Raw genomic sequence first — 12155 nt, 5'->3', positions numbered from 1 at the left:
ATAATTAAAAAATGTTCAATTGAGGGGAAAATATTGTAGCAATTAAGAAGAAAAGTAGCTATGGAGAATCTAATTATGAATTAGATATTAAGAATGAAAGTATTAACAAAGTACTCAAGATTAAGAAAGAAATCCTACCAAGTTAATGGAAAAGAGTGGTAAGAGCTTCTTGTACCCATGAAAAAAGTTACAAATAAGGACTTGAAGAGCTAGGAAGGGGAAATAAACAAATGAAAGAAGTAAGATGTTCATGTGAATTTATGTTAGATGATGATGATGATGAAGAATAATCACCATCTTCTAGTAGCTCAGGTAATGACATAAGGTCTTCAATATACATGCACTCAAAACCAAAGCTTTTAGATAGAGAAGTGATAAGTGCTATAGAACATCCATAGAGAAATGTGAGCTCTATCATTGCCCCCTCTCTTTCTCCATATGTCACTCTCAATCTCTCTCATTGAGCTTCTAGTTCTGCATAATCTGATGGGGTCATGAAGAACTAGATGCAATACTTCTAAAGCTTAATAATGTGATCACAAAATATTAAGAATGATGCAAGTGCATTTAAAACATGATCACATTATGTCTAATTTCTTAATTTTAATATTATTTTCTTGGCTTGTTAATGATCCAAGCCCCATTTTAAAATTTGATGAAAAGTACACATAACATGATCACGTTATGTGTACTTTTGATTTTTTTTTATGGTGTCCCCTTTTTTGTACACCATCTTGGTGCATATGCGAATGGTTTTACTAGGGATTTCATTATCATAGTTCTTTTCTAAACCTATCTAAACCTTTATTTGAAGATGCTACAAATAGGTCAAATAATTTTTTCTTAATGAAATGTTTCATTATTACATGTCCTTGTAAAATTATTTCCTCAATTTTAAAGTGGGAAATAGAAGGGATTTCAAATTTTGTATGTGTAGAAATTCCTTGTAATCACTGTTATAATATAGTCATGATTTACTTCTACCATGAATTTAGCAATCGTATTTAAGAGCCATAAATTTAATAATATATTAGTGCATCAATTAAGATTAAAATTGTATATTTTAATAGTAGATTTATTTTTCCTTTATTATTTTATGTATGATGATCCACTAGCATTAGATTCAACATAAATATCTTTACAAAAAATTAGTTAATCTTGAGCTTCAACTTCTTTGAGTTTGATATTAAGTGAATTTGATTGTATTGATATTATTAGTTTTAGATTGCATCAACAAGGAGAATTAAATTGAATTTGGTATAAGTATGTAAGAATTCTTCAAATGTTTCTCACATAACCTCAATGGGAATACATTTTTAATATTTATTGAAAAAGAAAAGAGTGTATCTTATAATATTTATATGCAAATTCTCCTAATTTTTAATCAATAATAGGTGTATAAATTCTCCTTAATAAGAAAACAAGATCTTAAGTATGCTTGACAACCACTACAACAAAGGCTAAGTTTTTGGAATGACTTAATGGAAAGAATGCCTCTGAGGGGGGGGGGGGGTGTGGGGGTTGAATTAGAAGTACTAGCTTTTAGCCTATTTTAAACCCTTAATAACATATAATTGAAATGAACATGCATGCATATAAACATTAAGCAATCATGAGAAACAAATATGCATCACCACATAACACTTGAGATTTTGGTAACCCAGAAACCCTCTAGGAATAAGAAGGTAAAACTAGGGTGGGGATGATACCCACAAAATCACTGTAGTAATAATCTTTGACCACTTTTGATGGTCTACCTTGTTAAAGGCTTTACGCTGTGTCAATAGTGACCTAGTTAAAGGATTTACAAACACTTTACATGAAGTGTTACCCTATTAAAGGATTTAATCACCTATTTAAAGGATCTACAAAATAGCTGTTAAGCTAACCTATCAACATAGGGTTTCCTTTCTAATACAATGGCTAAAGAGTATTAGGTATAATATACCTGATAGCTTACAATCCTTGATTGCTAAATACAAGCACTTGATCTACTTTCTCTAATCTTGATCCTCTGAGATCTGATATTTGTTTGTATCCCTTGCTTTGTTTTGATCAACTGAATGTCTAACTACTGCTCTCTTCCTCTAAGTCTTTTTACTCTTCACTCTTAACTCCACTATAGTTTCCCCATATACTCCTTGATCCATTCATAATACAATGAGATTTTGTCTTCCTTATAAATAAATTCGAAGATTTAGGGTTAGGTGTGGATCTATGATCCATATTGAATCTCTGTTTCCCGCTCAATCCCTTTTGTTATTGTTTGCATAGGAAAAATTAAAGATTCGATCTTATCTATTTGACCCTTCTAGATCCTTCAATATTGGCCATAAAAATGGTTTACATATAAATTAGTGAAGCTACAAACTCATATGTGCATTCTGTGTTACTCGGCACTTACTAATTTCTGATGCTCGACACATGTAACAAAACTATCTCACTTAGCTTCTATTGCATTTTTGTTTTGCTCGACATTGTTTATGACTCGGCACTTAAATATCACTCGGCTCCTATATCATGCTCGACACTTAAAGTCACTTGACACTTGATCTTCACTTGGCACTTGAAGGTTGCTTAGCACCTGAAGATCACTCGGCACCTGTTGGATTTTCTAACTCATCACATGTTGTGGCTTGGCATGCATAGTGTGCTCGGCTTCAATGTAGAAAGTGGTTAAGTGTGTTGGCACTCAAATTTCAAAACCATTCTGAGACTAACATAAGTATCTTCTCATTTTAATTTTGTCAAGAGGATGTATATTCCATGGGAAGAGTTATTAGTGAAACTTCCTTTTATTCCGTAGAACTTTGACTATACTTTTTTTAGTCTTACAAGTATTCATATTGACAATTAGTGTCAAAATGTCAAGGGACAAGTGTGCATAGTTACTAAGTTACCATATTTCCTAAGCAATGAAGGAGGAGATGAATGAGTATTATTATTATACTTGACCTCAATTACTTTCCAAATTATTCTATATGCACTGAGTTGAAGTCATGATTGAGTAAGGAAAAACTAGCATCGAGTGGTTAGAATAAACGGAGCATAGAGACTACCAAGCTACATAGAGGACACCAAACAAAGATTATACTAGGCAATAGTATATAAGAACACTATATTTAACAAGTGATACAAAAGATACATTAAAGTTTTAATTGGTACAAAAAGTTATATGTTGCAATCATACCAAGTGTGAGAAATGGTTGACACTAATTGAGGTAAAGATAAAAAATGATATTCTTGAAGAATGTGAATTGATTGTTGTTGATTTCAAGGATAGAAGAACTAATGATAATAAATTATGAAAGAGGAATGAAATGGTAAATATTATAATCACTAATTTTGAGCAAAAAACAATTTTGGAAAGTTTCAAAACTTAGATTAGGTTAGAAAACAAAATGGCAAAATAAAATTATAAAAAGATATGTGAAGAACAATGTTAAGGTTACTATTGCTATTTTTGCTAAGAAGGTAAATAAGTTTTCGATGCTATTAAGTGAAGTATATAAGTGAGAAAAAGAGATCAAAGTTTAGTACATAGGTCAAAGATCAAAGATAAAGACAAAATAAAGATGAATAGTAGATCTATCATAGAAGGTGATAACTAGTGAGAATAAGAGAGATCTAATCAAACAAAGTAAGTTTCCACTATAAAGATCATTTGCTACTACTTTTGAATCACTATAATAGTCTTCTAAATATTTTAAAAATATGGACTTAACAGTCTTATATGAAAATATCTTAACCAAGGACACACTTGAAGAGTGTTGTAAAATCCTTGAAAAAGGTAGATCATTTTAGGTCTTCTTGTATACTCCTTACATAGTAAGTAATTTGAAGTGACAAAACATTGTATCCCTAACAAGGAATCCTCTTGCTACAATAGTGATGGATTTTTGGGTACCATCCCTACCATAGTTTTCCCTCTAATCAAGGATTTATATGATACCAAATGATTGTATTATGTGTTTATAGTTGATAAATGTGGAATTAGTTATTTTATTTTCATTTACAAAGTATTGTGATAAAATATTAGCGATTACTAAGTTACAAAAGGAAAGTAAAAAGCTCTAAATTTGTTTAAGGATAAAATATTTAGAGGATACTAATTCACCTCCCCTCTTAGAATCCTATCTCTCTTAATTATTACAAAAATTAGTATCAGAACCTAATTTCCCTAATTGAAGGTTTTACCACCTAAGAGTAAAATATCCAAGTTATGGAGAGGTATAGGCTTGATTAGACTATTGAAAATCTGACACTAGAGATAAGGATGACCATGAGCCAAATCAATGAGAAGAGAGATTCACTAAGACAATCATTGAAAATAAGGAAGGAACTAGGTCAAAAGACCAATGAAACAACATATTAGGAGGCAATCATTGAACAGATATATGATGAAAACATGTTTGATGAATCTAATGCTACCATAGCTGATTTAACAGAGAAAAATAATGGTCTTACCGAGTAGGTTAAATCACTAAGAAGAGAATTAGATTTATAGTCTACTAGGATGTGTGAGCTAATGGAACAAAAGAGAAAGGATGGGAGGATAAGAAAATGATTGAAGACAAGAGACAAATTACTACAAGACTAAATGCCAAAGATGAAGAAATCACAATTTTAACACAAAATAATTTTCATATGGTAAACTAAGTATTCGATGCAAATATTGAGATTGGAAGGAAGGTGGAAGGAATTGTAAAGTTAAGAACTAAGAATGAAAATCTAAAGAGTGAGCAAATATCTAAAAATTAAATCATTGAAAGAATGAAGAGATTTTAAGAATGTGCGAAGATGCTAGAATAACAACTCAAATGATAGAGGTGGCCAAGAGATACATCTAGACAAGGTTATATGGAGAATTCCACAATCAAGAAAGATGAATCATAAAAGAAATATAAACAAAGAAATGTCTACACCAATCCAAAGCCAAAGAAATGGATCTTCTATCATTGTGGAAAGCCTAGACACATTGGAAATGTTTGCAGGAGAAAATTTGGTAAGATCAATGCTACTCCTAAATTCTATGGCTATTATTATCATTAGAATAGTATGGAAATAACTCAAATGAATATAGATCCAAGTTTATTCAATCACCTAAGAAGTATGAATTTAATGGTTATTGCTATATTTGCAATAAGATTGGACACAAGTCACAAGAATGTAGATAATTGATAATTGATCAAGCCCAACTAGAAACCAAGAAAGAAAGGTAATGAAATCAATTGGGACTATAACACATGGTATTTATATATTTCATGTAGAAATTATGGTAATATTTATTCAAATTGCATGAGATTATACTTTAGAGGAAGATTTGGTAATTGGAGGAACTATAGAATGACATGTTATCATCGTCACAAGGTTGATCATTTAAGAAAGAATTGTAGAAAATGATTGTTAGCACCAAAAGAAAACAATAAAAAAGGTAATGTAAAGTAAATGTGGATTAAATTCACAAGAAAATGAAAAATAAATGGAGAAAGAAATGAGAAGAGAATGAGACAAAAAATACAAAAAATGAAGACACCTCATCCAATAGATTGGGTGTAACCACCAATTCAAACTAAGCCTCAAAACAAGGCAAGAAACTAAATTACTAAAGATATATGTTAAACATATTTGTATAATGAAGTAGAAGGAATCCTATATCTACATAACATTTTATACAAAAGGACAACACATGTATTTTGAAAATATTGTAATTAGGTGGTTTAACTGAGTTTCTATGTAACTAAAAGAAAACATTGTTGACCAAGCTAGTACTACTAAAGGTGTGATAATTTTTTGCCTAAGTTTGAGAAAACTTTATTGTTTTAATTGAATAATGTCAGAACTGATATGTGACCACTTAGCTATTGGTAATTGAGTTCATTAAAGATGTAAGAATATGGAGTATGATGCATTTAATATGCTTTAATGGTCATTAAGGTAACTTTATCACATATATAATGGGGTTTTCAAATTTTATTGTTTTTCCCAACATTCAAAGAGCAAAGAGTGAATTCAAGAAATTTGAGCTAAGAATCACTTACAAAAGATTATTAGTGTGAATTTTTTAATGAATTTGAGCACCAACAAGAGTTGGGAGTAAACCAAGTAAAGAGTAAAATATTTACTAAAACCCTACTAGTGAAAATGGCTTCTATTTCTACAAGTGTAAAATGATAGACCAAGGAAAAGGTGAATCCTATTAAGTTGATTTAGAATGATGTGCATGAAGAGCCAAAATATAAGTTATACCTAGAAATGGCCACACAAATAGATAAGGTTGGTTTCCTATCCTCAATTCTACCTAGGCTTTAACTTGTTAACAATATCCATCTTTTATCATTGCAAAATTTCCAAAGTCAGAGATCATGAACTGCATGAGGTGTATAGGGAAATGTGTATTGATGGAAATTTGAAGGATGAGCATAAACACTTGGAAGAAATAGGTCTTGTACATGAACTACATGTTCCCAAAGAATTTAATGAAAATTAGATTGGCATAGTGTTGAGAAGAGTGCATGATATGCACATGTATCTAGATTATCCAATTAAAAGCACAAAAGATGTTTGTTATATGGTCACTATATACCATGTTGCAAAAAAAGTAAAAACCATTTAGAGGACATAAAAAAGTGAAATTGAAGAGAATACTAAAGTACAAGGAGACAAATAAGTTTGAAGGTGGACACCATAATTGATCTAGAGATAAAATTTTGAGTATATGTGGTTGCATACACAATCTTTCACTCTAGAAAACTCAATAATGTGTCATATATGGCTATCGACATAGGTTACAAATTTGTGAGCAAAGGAAAAAAGTATGATATTTACAAGCTATAGCTACAACTACTAGAAGACAATATGAAGACTATTTAAGTTTCTAGGTCCAATATTACATGGAAGTTTGGTTCACTTCTGGTATACATTTTCTTCTATATGCAAAACTATTTCCTATATGTTGGTCAAGTGAACTAGATGATAGATACCCCACTAATTTATCAAATCAAGGAGTATATTTAGGCACTAAGGAATAATTTTAAAAGTGTTATGAATGAATATTTTGATAATTTCAAGTTTAGAATGAATAAGAGATTCAAGATACCCCCAACATTGGTTGAAATATATCATGATGATGTTTATTTTCTAGTTGACACTGATAATAAGCTTGTGAAAGTTGTACTACTGAGAGTTGCATGGATTGAACCCATGGTCTATGAGCTGAACATAGATTAGGATACCAAGGCCATTGAAGCTTTGTTGAATGAGATGGTTAAAAAGGATGCCCCATAATTTGGGACATATGAGAAAGCCAAGGAAAAGATAGAAATGGACATAGTGGTCACTAAAATTAGTAAGAAATCTAAGAAGATGATGAGTACACTTGAGATAAAAATTAGTGGAAGTGAATATAACAAACCATTAATGATCACCAAAGGAAAGGATGGAGGTGATGTAGGAGAAAAGGGTAAAGGAAAAAAAAAATTTGTTTCCAAGCCCCAAATTGTGAAAGGAAAGAAAAGACCCTCAACTACCCCCATAATCCTAAAGAATAAAAGATCTAGAAGTCAAGTTGCATAGGAATTTACTCCAAAACTATAGAAGGGCACTATTAAAATCATAAAGCCCACTCTACCATAGGTCAAAATATATTAGAAAAGGAAGCAAGCCCTTGATTCATCAAGCAAACTAGTCAAGAGACCTATGCAAAGAAGACTAAAATTGATTATAAAGATGATAATGATGATGATGTTGACACTAGCAAGAGGATCTAGTCTAATGAGGTAAGTAATACCCAAGCAACTATATTAAAAATACCTAGAAACATAGATGAAATTGCACATTCTCTTAGTGAAAGCAATGGTTTGTCAACTTTCAAATATTATAAGTATGAAAATATGAATGGTGAGGATAAAAAGAAAAGATAATATTCTCTAATTGTTATAATGACAAAGTTCAAATATACACCTATTGAAATTTGTTATTAAGTTCCTAATGATCTATATCAAAGAATTGATAGCCAATAATGTGCACTCAAAACCAAGAAGGAAATCAAAGGAAAATAATTGGCTAAGATAATGCCATATTTTGGTCTAGAGGATATGACCAAAATATTTCAAGAAATACAAGAATAGATTTGTATAGAAGCACATAGCCATCTATGTTTTATCTAATAATTTTCAATTGGCTGATAAAGATTCTAAGAGAATCTAGAGGAAAGTTTACAATATTAAAGATCTAAATAAAACCAGTGAAATTGATGATACTCAAACTAAGAAAAATTATGAACTTGATAATAAGGAAGATGATTATTTCAGCATAACCCCACAAGACTTTTCATATTTAGTATATGAAATGGTCATTGATATAATAGGGAAGCAAGAAAGTGTAACCATTGATGATTTTATAGAATAGGATCATGTCAAGATGTTGGTGTACAAAATTGTTGGTTGAATTCCTATGAGCTTGCCTACTTGATGGTGGGAAACTCAACATAGTTTTGGTCAATGAAGAAGGCTGAAAACTTTCTTGCTCAACATCCACACTTTAGTAAATTTTCAAGGAGAAATTGATTGTAATAATGAATTTTTGTGAAGTATAAAAAGGGAAAATCTCAACAAAATATGTAACTATATACAACAACACATGAAAGTGGGTTGATACTGATTGTATACCTTCTACAAAGTAGTAGTTCTCAATTTTTAAGTTATAATAGTGTTCAAATGTTCAAAATGGGAAGAGTACTTCTGAGGCTAGGAGGGGGGTGAATCTAAAGTACCACACTTTTAACCTTTTTCAACCCTTTAAACATAAAACTGAAAAGTAAATTGCATGCACATAAATACATTAAATAGCCATAAAGTAAACACATGCATCAACACATAACACCATATTTGGTAACCCAGAAACCCTCCAAGAATAAGAAGGTAAAATTGGGGTGGGGATGATATGCACAAAAATTATTGTAGCAATAATTATTTGACCACTTCTAATGGTCTTCCCTATCGCCCTATTAAAGGCTTTACACTATGTCAATAGTGACCTAGTTAGAGGATTTACAAAACACTTTACATGAACTGTCACCCTATTAAAAGATTTACAATAGGCTATTAAACCCACCTAATACATAGGATTTTCAATCATATTTTCCAAAGCTTCTCCTACCTAGCTATTAAGCTAACCTATCGAAATAGGATTTTCAACTTTTAATACAATGGCAAGAAAGTATTAGGAATCTTTGACCTGATTGCATACAATCTTCAATTGCTGATTTTAGGAACTTGTTCTACTCCTTTTGACCTTGATCCTTTGAGATTTTATATATGGTCATGTCTCTGGTCCCTAGTACTATTCTGATCAACTAGATATGAAATTTTTGCTCTATTCTTCTAAGTCTCTCCTTCACAATGAATTTTGCTATAGTCTCCCCATACACTATTCTCTCTCACGTATGCAATGGATTTTTTGACCTCCTTTTAAAGATTGTGGAGAATTATAGTTAGGTATGGATCTACAATCCACATTGAACCTCAAATTTCCACTCATTCCTTGCATTTTTCTTATTGGTTGCATGCCTTCTCCATTTTTATAATTGGCTACATGTAGATCACATAGGGAATGTAAAAGATTTGTCCTTATCCTTTTTCTCCTTCAAAATCCTTCTATGTCAGCTCCAAAAATGGTTTCCATCTAAGTTTTTGAGGGCACAAATTCATATGCTAATTTTGTGTTACTCGACACATATTGGACTACTAGTTCTTAGTACATATAGTATCCTAGATTGCTCGCCACCTATTACACTATGTCTTTCTCATCACATATATGATTTTGGGTCACTTGGCATATGAATCATTCTGACTTGCTTGGCATCAACTGTGACTTGGCACCTATATGTCACTTGGCATCTATGTATTGCTCGACACCTGAAGTCACTCAGCACTTGTTGAAATACTAACTTAGAACACATTGTGGCTCAACATACATAGTGTTCTTGGCTTTAATACAAAAAGTGATTGAGTGCATTGAAACTCAAATGTCAAAACTATCTAAGGACTAACAATCCCCCCCTTTGAAATTAGTGTCAAAAAAACTTAACTAAACATTATTGATCTTGTCCTTATGAGTACCTTATCCACAAAATTTCAAAATTGTTCAAAATTTGTTCAAAATACCTTAACTCCCCATGAGTTGATTTGTGCCTTGTCATTCTTGCAACCAAAATTCTATACTAAATGTGTCTAATGCTCTTTGTCTTTCTATCCTAGTCCTACATTCTATACTTGTATGTTGTATCTATATTCTATAACTGATCTTCATATGCTTGTCAAAAAAAATAAAAATTGTATCTCCCCCTCTTTTCTATCAAAAAATTATGGTATTCTTCCCCTTAGTTATATCTTCCTTATATCTCCTGAAAACATATATCTCTCCTTTTTTATTATTTTTCCTTCCTTTTGACACTAATGTCAAAGGGTTCTAAGGAGTAATACCATACTTAGCCAAAAAGGTACTATTTACCTCCATTATTGTTTTCAAAGATGCATCCCAATTCTCCAAAGCAATGTCAAGTGACTTGTGCTGGATGGCAGTCTCTACAGTAAGGTGTACAAGTCCATCAAGTGTAGAAAGATTTGGATCTTTCTTTAAAACTATTTTAGAATATACTTGTTCCTTGTGGAGGACTTCTAAATGAGGGGTTATAGAGGATTGGATTTGCATCAATTTTGCCTTAATGTTGGCCTCCTCTGTTATTAATATAGCTAATTCGCTTTGTGTGTGAAGCGATTGTGCAAAATGCTTCTCACTCCGAGCTAGATCTCTAGGTAATTGCATGCTAGAGATTTTCAAGTTTCTTTCCAAGCTCATTATTCTTTGATTAGTTTCTTGTGTAAAATTAGAAAAATCACACAACTTCTATATAATGAAAAAATGCTTTCAAGGACAATTTTGACCTTATCAATTCTCTTGGCCAACTCTACCTATTCAAGTGCAATGTCACTTGATATCTTTTCATTCACTTTTCCTTGAAATTTTCTCTTTGGGCATTTCATGAGTTTAACATTGGTGTCCTGGTCTTCATTTGTCACCTGGTCAACTATGTTTTGATAGTTGCTCAATTATTGGCTTTCCTTCATTTGGTGACTGCAAGCTGAAGGCATCCAAAAGATGTCCTTGATGTCATGAAGTGATTTCTTATGTTTGAATTCTTTTCTTAGTATTTCCTACCTCATCTTTTTGTCTAATGTATTTTGCATTTTTTCATTTGTGCCATTGTTATAGCTTTTGAATCATATGAAGAAATCACAATATCTTCATCTAATTTAGGGTCTCCATAGTGAAGTACCCTAGCCACTCTAGTTGAGCTCAAGCCTGGAGTTGAAAATTGTAAGGGAATGGCTTCAGTACTCAACTTTTGAATGGTCTTTGTAGGAGTGGTAGTCTTTGGTAGTTCTACCAATGTCTAAATTGTGGCCTGCTCCTTTTCTTTTACTAGATCCTCTTTTTCATCTAATTTCTTCTCCTCTAATCATTATCACTTATTGCACTCGGTAGAGGTGGTGGTGGAAGCAACAAAAATTTAGTCCTAGTAGCTGTGTATGTGAAAGGTGGATCCTTTAGTTTCACCTTTTCCTTTTGTGGTGGTGGTGTTTCTCTTTGTAGTTCATCTACACTCACTAATATAGGGCTTGTACACAACTATGCCTATAGAGTAGATTGGTAAAGGACCTTTAAGAGATCATCTATAGAAAGTGGATTGATGTTCTAAGTTGATTTGTCAATAACATCCTTTATGATTACTATCTTTGCAGGTGTAGTGGTTACATGAGGTGGACTAGGAGGTGGCAATTGTGTGTCTTACACCTTTGTTCTTCTTCTTGCTACTAGTTAGCTATTGCCATAGTTTCTTCTCCCTTTGCTGATTCATCCTCTTCTTTCTCCTTATTCTCTTCTTCTCCTTTCTCTTCCTCACCTTTCTTTTCCTCCTCTTTCTTTTCTTCTTCCTTCTTTTCTATTTTCTTTGCCTCTACCTCTCCTTTTTGTTCTTCTGCCTTCTTTTCCTCTACCTTCTGTTTGGCACTAGTTTCTACCTTACTGGTTTCCTCTACTAATTTTATATATTGTTTTCCATATCTCTGCAGATTTATTTACAACATCCTCAA

Source organism: Cupressus sempervirens, chromosome 4 (genome assembly GCF_028749045.1).
Source record: "Cupressus sempervirens isolate cs-2001-9-10 chromosome 4, ASM2874904v1, whole genome shotgun sequence".
In the NCBI taxonomy this organism is placed as follows: Eukaryota; Viridiplantae; Streptophyta; class Pinopsida; order Cupressales; family Cupressaceae; genus Cupressus; species Cupressus sempervirens.
The sequence above is the reverse complement of the archived record's forward strand: the minus strand, read 5'-3'. Positions refer to the sequence as shown.